Source organism: Sus scrofa, chromosome 5 (assembly GCF_054392235.1).
Source record: "Sus scrofa isolate SSC_HxYL_T2T_F1_AM1 chromosome 5, Sscrofa_HxYL_maternal_Yorkshire_Landrace_v2.0, whole genome shotgun sequence".
Classification (NCBI taxonomy): domain Eukaryota; kingdom Metazoa; phylum Chordata; class Mammalia; order Artiodactyla; family Suidae; genus Sus; species Sus scrofa.
Window position 1 is genome coordinate 42,065,259 of NC_139387.1, and position 13,775 is coordinate 42,079,033.

The 13,775-nt window shown below is 36.8% G+C and overlaps 1 long non-coding RNA gene across 1 annotated transcript; it reads right to left on the minus strand.

Moving 5' to 3' along the window:
• Nucleotides 1–538: 538 nt before the first annotated feature.
• Nucleotides 539–13,338, minus strand: LOC146403339 (uncharacterized). Its single transcript, XR_014845399.1, has 2 exons — nucleotides 13,232–13,338; nucleotides 539–1,630 (listed from the first exon to the last, which is right to left on the minus strand). It is a non-coding gene; the product is annotated as an uncharacterized LOC146403339 (long non-coding RNA).
• Between the last annotated feature and the right edge of the window lie 437 nt (nucleotides 13,339–13,775).

The following is a 13,775-nucleotide window of genomic DNA, read 5'->3' on the forward strand; positions in this document are numbered from 1 at the left end:
CCAGAACAGGAGCTCCTAGAATTTTAAAAGGTTTTGCAGCTTTTTTTTTCTTACGTGTCACTCAAATGTTCAGCATCACTCCAACATCCTCCCCTACCCCCAAGAAAGTAGTTATTCCAATAGATAATGGTCAAACATTTATTCATGAGATAAGTTTTTCAGAAAAGGCACCAGCATAAATATAACTGGCAGACTGACTGTGACCATTCCAAAGAGTGCTTGGTTCCTGCTTTCTGGTGTTACTCACAAAGATAGGTCTTCAGGTCCTAAAGTGGACCATGAGTTTTCTAAAGACTCTGTGGAGCAGAGCACTGGACCAAGAGGTTTATTACTAGGTGGCAATTAAATTGCAATGCTATTTATCAGTCTGCTCTATGAATTTTTGCTTGTCTCCATGTGAATCAATTTCTATAAATCTATTGAAACCAATAACTTTATAATCATAGAGAAAGAGAAAACTGCCATCAATTCCAAAACATGTTGTTGGATGCTCACACTTTTAGGTTTCATCACCTCTAATAAAATGTATATGCAGCGATTTTGTGAGGGATATAAAACTTTATTGCAGATAAGTTTTAAATATAGAGATTGGCTATACACATTCAACTCCTGAGTTTTCTAAATTTGCATATAAATAGTCAAGGAAGGAAAACATATAGTTGAAAGTGCCTATAAAAATCAACAAGAATATAATGAACAAGTATAATATGTTTAGAAAGTTCTACAGGTATAGGGAAGATGAAGCCAGCTCAGCTGCTAAAAAATTCTAAATTAAACTTGGAATGAGTAGAGTCACAGATCACAGGAGAACTCCTCCTAAATCCTGTGACTAGAGAAACAAGGACTGAGGGTGAGGGTAAGATTTATACAAGCCAATAAGAGAAAAATCTAAATTCTATAGGCGACTTCAGGAGATGCAAAGGAAATCAACATTAGGAGATGAGCAACCCTGTGCTTAACTAAGTATAGAGTCTACAAAATGTGACAGGAATCTTTTTTGGGAATGCTCAAATTCTCATATTCTGAAATTGTCAGTCCAGTTTTATCCTCCATTGCTCTTTGTTGCTGGGTCTATTCCTAGAATCTATTCTTTTATTATGTACATATGAAAAAAAGAGCAGAAAAGAACTTGACTAAAGAGAAAGGAGGAACACAAGAGGTAATTATTAGAGTCAATACAGATAATGAAAAGCTGAGAAAGAAAAAGAGAACAAGCCAGTGGTAAGGGGAGAGAATGTTTCATGGTTTTGACAAGAAATGCTCAAGACTTGGGGATGTGAAAACATAGAAAAATAGAAAAAGTATTTAAGAAAATAGAAAAAGTATTTAAGAAATGCTGCGGTTATGACTTGTACCTCGCTTTATTGCATTTCTAAGTATGGAAACAAACATATTTTTAAAAATTAAATTTTAGGAGTTCCCATCGTGGCACAGTGGTTAACGAATTGGACTAGGATCCATGAGGTTGCAGGTTTAATCCCTGGCCTTGCTCAGTGGGTTAAAGATCCAGCATTGCCGTGAGCTGTGGTGTAGGTTGCAGACGCGGTTCGGATCCCTCCTTGCTGAGGCTCTGACGTAGGCCAGTGGCTACAGCTCTGATTAGACCTGGGAATATGTTGTGGGAGTGCCCCTAGAAAAGGCAAAAAGACAAAAAATAAAAAGTAAAATAAAATAAAAATTTGGCTATGAAAGCATCAATCTTTAATTAGTTATTGTTCACAAATTGAACCTATTTTTTGATTGCTAATCCAGGATTGTGTACTTAACGAACTTTCCAAATAAAACTCATTGATTTAGATGTTAAAGTCAAGTTGAACATCTGGATCACCAACATTGTAAGGGAACATGAATCCTTTAAACAAGAGATATAGTGTTTATATAAATAGTGTCAAATATACAAAAATATCCTTGGAGACTTGCTGACTTCAGAGATGAAAATAACAGCACTATTTCCTTGGACATGGATGCTTTATTCTGAGAATCAAACCTACACAGCTCTAATATAAATCTGCGTCATGAAGAGATATCAAGTATTCTCAGGGATATATTTAATAACCACCCATGTCAGTTTTCAAGTTCAAACAGCTACTGCATCCCAGTCAACAGTGAGGAAAATGAGACTTTTAGTTTCAAAACACATAAACGGAATTCAAAAGAATCAGGAATTAATATACAATGTTGAGCATTGCTGCCATTCTCAGGAGTCGTGCCATCTCACTTCTAGCTGGGAGTTAAATAAATTGAACCTGAGAATAAAGTGTAGGTGTTTCAAATGACAAACATGAAACAAGCTAACTTTGGAAATTCAGACCTAAGACCCTAGGGCTAACTTAAGATGCTTAAGAAAAAAGGAGGTTATCACTTCACTTAACAATAGGCAAAGAACCAGTGAGTAGGGAAAAAAAGCAAAAACTACACAAAGTATACCAAAAAAAAAAAAAAAAAAAAAAAAAAGAGAGAGAGAGAGAGATAAAATGGCAAAGTAATAGAAAATCCACAAAATAGAAAAAATAAAATGAATTCAAATGAAATATTTCAATGATGAGAATAAATCTAAAAAGGAAATAAATCTATGGAAAGAGAGACAAAATATATCCCTAAAACATAATAAACATGAGAATTTAAATCATCCACAAACACTTAAGATTAACAGGACTTTATATTCTGCTTTACATTCTGCAATAACATGACTTTATTAAAACCAGGCCAGAGAGTTCCCATTGTGGCTCAGTGGAAACAAATCTGACTAGCATCCATGAGGATGCTGTGGTGTAGGTTGCAGACTCGGCTCAGATCTAGCACGGCTGTGGCTTTGGTGAAGGCTGATGGCTATAGCTCTGATTCAACCCTTAGCCTGGGAACCTCCACATGTTGCAGGCGCAACCCTAAAAAGACCAACCAAACAAACAAACCACCAGGCCATTTTTGCCCAGTAAAATAAAGTTGTAAACAATATTAGATTTGTTTCAGGAATTTCATGAACATTTATTTATCCAAACAATAAACTTGCCCTCATCAGGATATTATCTTCTCCATTTTCAGCACAGTCAGTTCCTGAACTGGAATAACAAATGGCTGTTTACTCATAAACCCACACTTTGTTGTGTACACAAATCCCAACTATTATATCACAAATTTTGTCCAGTCTCAGTGGTGTATCTGTATTGAAACAGCATTTTAAACGGGGCCCTCTCAAGTGGTATAAATATCACATCCTTAACCTTCACTTTCTGTACACTACTAGGACTCTATCAAGACAGTTGTCTCCCTTGTTGTAGTGAAAGTAAAGATATAAAAAAAGCAATATATTAAGAAATTTAGGAGCTCCCATCATGGAACAGTGGAAGTGAATCCAACCGGGAACCATGACGTTGCCGGTTCAATGCCTGGCCTGGCTCAGTGGGTTGAGGATCCGGTGTTGCCATGAGCTGTGGTGTAGGTCAAAGACGTGGCTCGGATCTGATGTTGCTGTGGCTGTCTCGTAGGCCGGCAACTCTAGCTCTGATTGGACCCCTAGCCTTGGAACTTCCATGTGATGCGGGTGTGTTCCCCCCCACCACCAAAAAGAAATGTATAGATCCAGCAATTTTGCACCTGGATCTATATCTATAAAATAAAAACTCTAATATGAACAGATACATGCATCCTGATGTTCATAGCATCATCATTTACAATAACCTAGATACAGAAGCAATCTAAGTGTTTATCAACAGATGAATGAATAAAGAAGATGTGGTATATACATGCAATAGTATATTATTCAGTCATAAAAAAATGAAATTCTGCCATTTGAACAATATGAATGGACCTGGAGAGTATTATACTTAGTGAGATAAGTCAGACAGAGGAAGACAATCTGTTATCACTTATATGTGGAATCTAAAAATTAAAACAAAGAATATAATAAAACAGAAACAGACTTATGGATATAAAGAACAAAATAGTGGTTATCAGTGAAGAGAGGGAAGTGGGGAGGGGTACAAAGTTCTATGTACAAAATAAATAACAATAGTATGTTTTTCAGCACAGAGAAATAGAGCCATTACTTTGTAATAACTCTAAGTGGAATATAATCAATAAAAGTATTAAATCACTATGTTGTACCCCTGACGCTAATATTTCTTTTTTTTTTATTGTGAACATTTTATTATTAGTTTCTTTTTTTTTTATTTTTCCACTGTATAGCAAGGGGATCAAGTTATCCTTACATGTATACATCACAATTACAGTTTTTCCCCCACCCTTTGTTCTGTTGCAACATGAGTATCTAGACAAAGTTCTCAATGCTACTCAGCAGGATCTCCTTATAAATCTATTCTAAGTTGTGTCTGATAAGCCCAAGCTCCCGATCCCTCCCACTCCCTCCCCTTCCCATCAGGCAGCCACAAGTCTTTTCTCCAAGTCTATGATTTTCTTTTCTGAGGAGATGTTCATTTATGCTGGATATTAGATTCCAGTTATAAGTGATATCATATGGTATTTGTCTTTGTCTTTCTGGCTCATTTCACTCAGTATGAGATTCTCTAGTTCCATCCATGTTGCTGCAAATGGCATTATGTCATTCTTTTTTATGGCTGAGTAGTTTTCCATTGTGTATATATACCACCTCTTCCGAATCCAATCATCTGTCGATGGACATTTGGGTTGTTTCCATGTCTTGGCTATTGTGAATAGCTGACACTAATATTTCAAGTCAACTATACTTTAGTAAAAAAGAAACTTCTAAGAAAAAGGAAGAAAACACAGAAAATAGGATTAATACAAAAAGTAGTATCAGATGATTCAATATAATTATAAACTTTTCAATTTTCAGGAAGAAATAATTCTGAATCTCTCTGTCTCTCTCCCTCTCTTTCTAAAGACCTAGAGGTAAAACCCAGAGAAAATTTGAAAAATTGTACCAAAAACTGAGTTATTTCAATGCATATCTTTAATATTTACTAGACCAAGTGACATGCAGCATATTCGAGTTACATAAATAAAAGTTTTGATTTAGTAAAAATATACAGATTATCACTTATAAACCTTAGAGAAGATAAATTCTTCACAAACTTACATGGAACTTTCATAGAAATGGATAACATTTTAGTTATAAAGCAAATTTCAACAAATTTGTAAAAATAAGTAACATACAGACCAAGTTTTTTAAGCTAATGCAATTAAATTCAAGACCAATCTGGGATCTAATATATTGCACAAATGAACATTTCCACAGAAAAGAAATTCATGGACTTGGAGAACAGACTTGTAGTTGCTAAAGGGAAAGGGGAAGGAGTGTGATGGACTGTGAGTTTGGGGTTAATAGATGCAAACTATTGCATCTGGAGTGGACAAACAATGAGATCCTGCTGTATAGCACAGGGAACTATATCTAGTCACCTGTGATGGAACATTATGGAGGATAATGTGAAAAAGAGAATATATATATATATGTATATGAATAACTGGGTCCCTTTGCTGTACAGTAGAAATTGACAGAACACTGTAAACCAACTGTAATGGAAAAAATTAAAATCTTAAAATAAATAAGTAAATAAATAAATTCAAGGCCAATTAAACACAACACCACCACCTGGAAAGAATGCATAGTGCAGCTACTTGAGGACTGTAAACTAAATAATAACAAGCAGATTTGGGAAGAAATTCAGAATTCAAAGTGCCACCAAACTACTAGAAAGTTTAACATATTTTTCCCTCCTATCTTTACATCACTGGCCCTGGATGCAGGCATAGTCACAGGTAGTACACAGCAGAATAAGTAAGTAGAGCCCTTGATTTAAGCAGGAAGAACAGAAAAGGGGAGTTATAAGGAAGTGGAAAACACCAATATGGCTGAAAAGAAGGAAGACTTGGGGAAAATTATACCCTAAAGTAATACATGAATTCCTGGCACCTATGAACTTCCAGATTGGTGTGAAACTTTTCTGTGTTGGATGTTGGTGGTGGAGAAAGCTGTGCATGTGTCAGGGTGGGAGGGGTATGTGAAGTCTCTGTACTTCCTGCTCGATTTTGCTGTGCATCCAAACCTGTTCTGAAAAAATACAGTCTATTAAACAAACAGTGGGAAAATAAAATTAAAAAAAAATTTCTGTAGTTTCAAGTAAAAACTGTAGAATGTTAATGAAAAAGAATGTAAACCTCATATCTACAGTCATGTGTATACTATAAATTCAGCAGCATTAATGCATATCCTCAGTCACATGAAAAATCAGGAATTATTTTACCCCTACACATGTGCATTAATAGAAAATTCCTTGAAGGATATACTATTAATATGGTTCCTCTTTTGAATAATACTTATTTTTATTTTATTTTATTCTTTTTTGGGGGGTTCACACTTGTGGCATACGGAGGTTCCCAGGCTAGAGGTCGAATTGGAACTGTAGCCACGGGCCTACACCACAGCCTCAGCGATGCAGGATCTGCAGGATCAGAGCCGTGTCTGCGACCTACACCACAGGTCATGGCAACGCAGGATCCTTAACAACACCATCAACCAACAGGACCTTAACCCACAGAGCTAAGGCCAGGGATCGAACCTGCAACCTCATAGTTCCTAGTCGGATTCGTTTCCACTGCGCCACGACAGGAACTCCTCTCTTGAATAATAGTTATAAACAAGTAACTGTTGGTAGACAAGTTTAGGTTTGCTTGCTGGATGGGCAAAAGATAACTGCTAATAACATGGCTTGAGCTGCCATTTGACAGTAATAAAACAGAATGCCTTCAATTAACTGAATTTAGCCTCCTTAGAAGGCAGTAGAGCAACAATCTGTAAGGGATTGCTTCATCCTTTACCCCAAGAGACTTCCTGTCCAGTGCATAAAACATCCTCCTTGGGAGAAGTCCTAGTAAATAGTTTTTCACCATTCTCTTCACATATTCATGAATGTTTTACTGTCCCTTAGAATTAGTGCTCCCAGGAAACTGCCCACCTGTTCTATCCTTCAATCCAGCAAGATATATAACTTCTAAACATTACAAAACCTATCACTAGATTGTGCAAAACAGAGCATAATTTAAATGTTTAGGCAGTAAAATTTTCCCACACTTCAGAAGATTTTTTTTCTTTTTGAGAAAACAATTTGGTGTTTATATCAGAAGAAAATATATGTAGACATTAGGTTTGCTGCAGTGGAAACTCTAGATGAGCGAGGCACATATTTACAGTAGGGACTGCTGTAGATGAAGTTGAGGAACATTTCCCAGTAGCTGCTATGGTGCCTGACATTTTGTAGAAGAGAAGTAAATTGCCATTGGCAAACCAGAAGCTACTTCCATTTCCTATATTTTATTTTAATGAAGTTCCATAATTGAACTTATTTTACCAGCTGGCTATGTTTAAGATGGCTTTCTGATAGACAAGATTGGATCATACACTTTTGATTACATTATTATAACCCAATCAATATTCATATCTGATATTTCAGTTCTCAACTCTAATGCTCCTTTGGTTGACTTAGACAGTGAACTTATTGAAATTCTCATATTTGCTGATGGAATCATTTAATCAAAAGCACACTTAAGTCTAAATCACCTGTTATAAAAATAATTAAGTACACTGGAGAATGTAGCCCATATTAAACTGAAATGAAAATGTACTTCTGGAGTTCCCGTCGTGGCGCAGTGGTTAACGAATCCGACTAGGAACCATGAGGTTGCAGGTATGGTCCCTGCCCTCGTGGGTTAACGATCCGGCGTTGCCGTGAGCTGTGGTGTAGGTTGCAGACGCGGCTCGGATCCTGTGTTGCTGTGGCTCTGGTGTAGACCGATGGCTACAGCTCCGATTCAACCCCTAGCCTGGGAACCTCCATATGCCGCGGGAGCGGCCCAAGAAATAGCAACAACAACAACAAGACAAAAGACAAAAAAAAAAAAAAAAAAAGTACTTCTGTGCATTTTCATAATTTTATGTTTTTTTATACAGAAAAAAAAGGTAGTGGTTTCTAATCAAGACATTATGACAACTCAAGATATGGCTATTTTTTGCTTATGTGAGGGATTTAAATTAAGTTTAAAATCAGAAAATGGATATAGTAAAAATAAATTGTTATTAACTTTTTTTGAGAAAAAAGAATTGAGGATAAAAAATAGATGAAGAGAAAACAATTAACCAAGAGATCCAACTAGAAATTTCCCTAAAGGGAAAGAAAATAGAGCAGTACATAAAACACACTTCAAGAATAAGATCTCTCCTGATTATTATTGATAAGATACAAAATATTAGGAATCTACTCCATGCAAGATATATTAACTACAATTGCTTCACTATCAAGGAAATCAATCAAAAACATTGGAAGCAAAATTAAAGATTGGACTAAGTTTAAAAGTTAAAACTAAGAGATATGAAAAAAAAGTCTGGTTTTGAAAGCTTCTTGCTAATAGCTGGACTATAATGGAACTACTGATTATTAAAAAAGTCCACAAAATATCAACAATAATTAAAAAAACATTATTCCATGACTACGATGGAAAGAGAGAGAACATGGCCAACCATTTTGTTTTTGCTTTTTTAAAATATTATATTGAAGTATAGTTGATTTATAATGTTGTGTTAATTTCTGATGACCCACCACTTTGAATCACGTCTGAACATGCAGCAGAGACAAGGATACTACACAAGAAAAACAGTCGAGCACCCCTTCTCCAGGCTAATATGAGTGACAATTATTTCTTTACCAATAACAACTGTAATCCTCTATTTTCCTCCCACCTCCTAGAAAAAATAAGATATCCTGTCATTAAATTTTTGCTGCATTCCGACAGCACCCAAAGTAGAGCCAAACAGAGTCCAGATAGTTAAAAAGTTTCATGTTTCTATAAGAAGGGTCAAATAAATAGCAAGTGATCATCAATCAGCTGGCATCGAGAGTTTGGCATTCACTCCTGAATTTAGTGACTGGGCTGATGCCTTGAAGTGCTGACATTCCCAGGGGACTGGGCTCTCAAGGGGTAAGAAGGCACTGGACAGATTACTTGTGTAAATCCACAGGGGCAGCTGCAGCAAGTCTCCTGGCCAATCCCTTAACTCTGGAACTGTATACAAAGCCCTTTATTTGTTCATCTCATTCTTCAGAACAACTGTATTAGCTAATATATTCCTTTGTAATGGATGAAATTCAGGTGTTAGTTTAAGTTCTCAAATCCAGGAAGCCAGTTTGTAGTATAGTCTCAGTAAAGAGAAATCAATATAATTATTACCTCTGCAGAGAACCTGAAAAAAATGTGGCCCATACCTCCCAAAGGCACAGCTCTGTGATCAGGTCTCTGAATATCTTCTAATCCAATGATGTCCCCTGGAGAAGGAACACCACTTGAGCTCAGCCCTACAAGTCTGAGAGAGGTGTGAGAATCACAGGAATAGTCCCTCAGGCAGGGAGGCTGAAAGCCCCCCTCAAACATCAGGCAGCTCTGCCAAAAGTGCATCTGCAAAGTCAAATGTCCAACTTGTGTTTTAAATCTCCACTTGTGTTTTGTGGATGATGGAATTTGGTGGTGTGGAAGTGAAGTCTGGTGCAGCCACCACCAGGAAGCCTGAAGGTGGACATGACTGCACTCCCTAAGTGTACTAGATGAGGCTTCTTCCCCAGAGATCCCTTCCTCAAAGGTTCTGGTGCACCAACCAGAAGCAAAGCATTAGGTTCTGGGGATAGAAAAGTAAATGAGGTAGACACAGACCTTTTCCTTGGGAAGAATAATTGAGCCATAAGTTACAACACAGTGTGATACATGCTGTGAGGGGGAAGTCATTGCATCTCTGCAGTTTAAGAAGGTCAAGGAGCACTTTTCTCGTTACAATGGGAACGTAGAAAGGAGAGGGGGTGGAAGTGTTTTTGAAGATATGATGATGAAATTTTCCTATCTGAGGGATCTGGTTCCTCTGTGAAGTTGGTGTACAGTACTCCTTCCAAGACAATACAGTAGAGGTGGATGGGATTTGTGGAAAGTGGAGCAGGAAAAGGATGAATAATAAAAGAATAGCTGGCTAAAGAAGTAACAATGTAAACATGAAAACTGTGGGCCAAAAAGTTTGCCTCTTTGGTTCACTTCATGTACCCCATGAACTAGAACTGCACCTGATGTATAGTAGTTTCCTAATGAATGAATATTTTCAGAGTAATGAATAAATAAATAGTTTGCATGTGGCTTCTGAGCTGAGAAGGCATTTCCTTTTCCCCCTTCATTTGTGTGATATGTATATGTGATACACAGAGCCCTAAATTCTGTCTGGAATATATTCTTTCTTCCTTCTGCTTTGAATCTCTTTGAATATCATTTAGTCTTATATCCCCACTTTTCATTTCTTCCTTTTTAAGGTCACACCTGCAGCATATGTAAATTTCCAGGCTAGGGATCAAATCAGAGCTACAGCTGCCTGCCTAGCCACAGCCACAGCAACGTGGGATCTGAGCCACGTCTATGAACTACGCCACAGCTCACAGCAATGCCAGATCCTTAACCCACTGAGTGAAGCTAGGGATCAAACCTGCATCTTCACGGTTACTAGTCAGATTCATTTCTGCTGAGCCACGATGGGAACTCCTAGTCTTATGCCTTTAATACCAAACAGAACTGCTGACTTAAATGTATAACTCAAAGTATTCTTCTTCCCTGAATACCAGCCTTGGAGAGCTGTTGATTCATTCTATGAGATAGGGCAGTATGTTCAGTTCTCCTGTCTACCACAAGATAGGACTACAAAGTTCATTCTGAGCCCTACTTATCATCTCTTTGGATCTAGGTCAAATACCTGTTTTATATCTACTACTGGATGTTGTAATACTCTTCATTGCTCTAAGCCAAATTCCTATTGTCTAAGAGGCATGCATTTGCAGATAGTTTGGCTGGTGGTCTGACTTTGTCCAATTAGTAACGAAAACAAAAAACCCCAAAAACCTTAACCAAATTTTAAACCCTCAACCAAAAACTTTACCAAAATATTTTTACACTTGTTCCTTCTCAGAGTAGCTTTACTTGTGAGTTCTGTGACTTTCAGGATACAATGCTTCTTTTCCAGAACTGTGCTACAATTGCCTTGCCAGTTTGTGAAAGATATATCCTCTAACTTGGATAAAAACTTATATGGGTGGATAAATAAGTGTGGGGGTTGTACTCAAGCCATTATCACTGGATCTTTCCTCTCTGTGGTAAGCAAAAGACAACGGAAGCGTAACACATATTTCACTTCTTTCTTTTAAGATTCAGGTAACTTTACGTTTTAGTAAGCAAAACTAATCTAAGCCTTTATTATTTTTATGAGCAAAGTACTTTTAAAAAATTCTTTCACTTATTGACAAGAGTTTAAATTTTAATTTTCAGTATTGTTTTGTATGTTCATCTTTCTTTTTTTATTTGTTTGTTTGTTTGTTTTTGCTATTTCTTGGGCTGCTTACGCCAGAGCCGCAGCAACGCGGAATCGGAGCCGCGTCTGCGACCTACACCACAGCTCACGGCAATGCCGGATCATTAACCCACTGAGCAAGGGCAGGGACCGAACCCGCAACCTCATGGTTCCTAGTCGGATTCGTTAACCACTGTGCCACGATGGGAACTCCCATCTTTCGTATTTTTTATCACATATACATTAGCATAAATTGGAAAAGAGTGCATTGTGGAATATCAGATATGATTACGCAAACTAGAGACCTCTAATTTTTTTTCAAATATTTGGAGATCCATTATATAAAGAAAAAAATTCACTGATTCATTTGTAGGTATGAAAGACCAATGGCTAGATATTAGAGGAAAGCAATTTTTAAAAAGGAAGACAAGTTAATTTACAAAATAAGCATCTCCATCATTCATAATAATTGAAGTTAAAATTAAAAGCAAATACACAGCTAGTCTGGCCCAAATTGTATTTTAAAAGTGGAAAAAAAAAAAAAAAGAAGAGACATCAAGAAATTCATGTTTACTAGCATCTGACTGAGAAAAGCAGATAATGAGCACCCAGTCATAAAGTTGGCAACTTTATATAATTTTTATTTGATAAAACTTCTAGAGGCAAATGGTGATGCAAAGAGAAATTTAAATATTAGAAAATTAAATTGAAGGACCATCCAGTACATGACAGCATCTCATCCAAAAAACATCACAAAGCCATGGTCCACTAGGCCTTTGTTGGATCCCTGAAAGCTAGCAAGTGCCAGGCACATAGTAAATTGTCAAAAATGTGTCCAATGAATGAACACACAAAATACATGTTTATGATAGCTTATAATTACAGTTATGTGATAAATGACACCAATAAATTATCTTCCGGTACTAATATTTCCCCCTTTTATTACAGATATACTTATGTCATATATTAATTCATTTTTTAACAGAAGAATTAGAACCACACATTGCATCTGAAACTAAAACTAAAGAGTTTATTTTAAAATCCTAACAGAGCACCAAATGGTGACAAGTGTATCGAAACTGTATAAAAATAGTAACCTCCATCTAACTTGGAGGGAGAGTGTATGTGAAGGGAATATAGGGAGGCAGACACATGAAAATCCACATCTAGCCCATTCAGACTTGACCAGGGATTCCAATCCCACACTGCAGTTTCTAAAATTTTAAAAGAGAGTAGGCCACCTAATTAAAATGGCTGATATTATACTTTCAGGGCTTTTCTGCAAATGCTCATAAGCAAAGTGAGTACTAAAGATATCAGGGAGACTCTGGAAGCTATTCTGAATGAAATGCTATCAAATCTAAAAAACTGCTACAAAACTGCAAAACTATGCATAGCATGGTAACTAAAGAATAAATAACAGAAACCTATAGAAAAATTTCCATGTTATAGAAAGAATATAAAAAATAAAATAATTGAAACCTGCAATTAGTATTTTATCCAGAAACTATCCGGATAGAAATAAGCATTGCATTGTGCTAGAATAATTCTAATTGCAATGTTTTATTAACTTCTATTCATTATATTTTAACAGTGATAATAACAAAACCAGAATTGACTAGAAGTGTCAGAACAGTAGTGAACCTATGAACCATATCAGATAAAAGAAGCTTGAGGAAACAATTAGAATGTTTTTGGAAAAGAGAATACTCACGAGAACATGCCATGAATCTGAACTTGTTCTAGCTGCAAGAAGAAAAGATTTCTTTTGCTGTATAACTCTACAAAACAAAATTAACCCCACTGAGAGGTGTATTTCTGTTCCATTAATAAAAAACCAACATGAAACAATCTGAGTTAGAACGGCTTTATAGATAACTAATATTTTACCATCTAGAAGTTTCAACCAAAGGTGGTCCCTTGATTGCAGGGATTCTTGTATTGAGGGTGAGGGTTCAGATTGAGGTTCTCTAAGTCACTGCCAGGTCTCAGGACCTACAAATCAGGGAGAAGGTTTATTAAGCACAAGTGAGGAAGTAGTCACATTTACTCATAAAGAATATATATTTTTGGAGTTCCCGTCGTGGCGCAGTTGTTAACGAATCCGACTAGGAACCATGAGGTTGTGGGTTCGGTCCCTGCCCTTGCTCAGTGGGTTAACGATCCGGCGTTGCCGTGAGCTGTGGTGTAGGTTGCAGACGCGGCTCGGATCCCGCGTTGCTGTGGCTCCAGCGTAGGCCGGTGGCTACAGCTCCGATTCAACCCCTAGCCTGGGAACCGCCATATGCCGTGGGAGCGGCCCAAAGAAATAGCAAAAAGACCAAAAAAAAAAAAAAAAAAAGAATATATATTTTTATTTGAAAATATTTAGTGATTTTGGAATTTTTAATCATTTTGAAAGGATGGATCTACATTTTTTTAGCCCAGTTTCTTC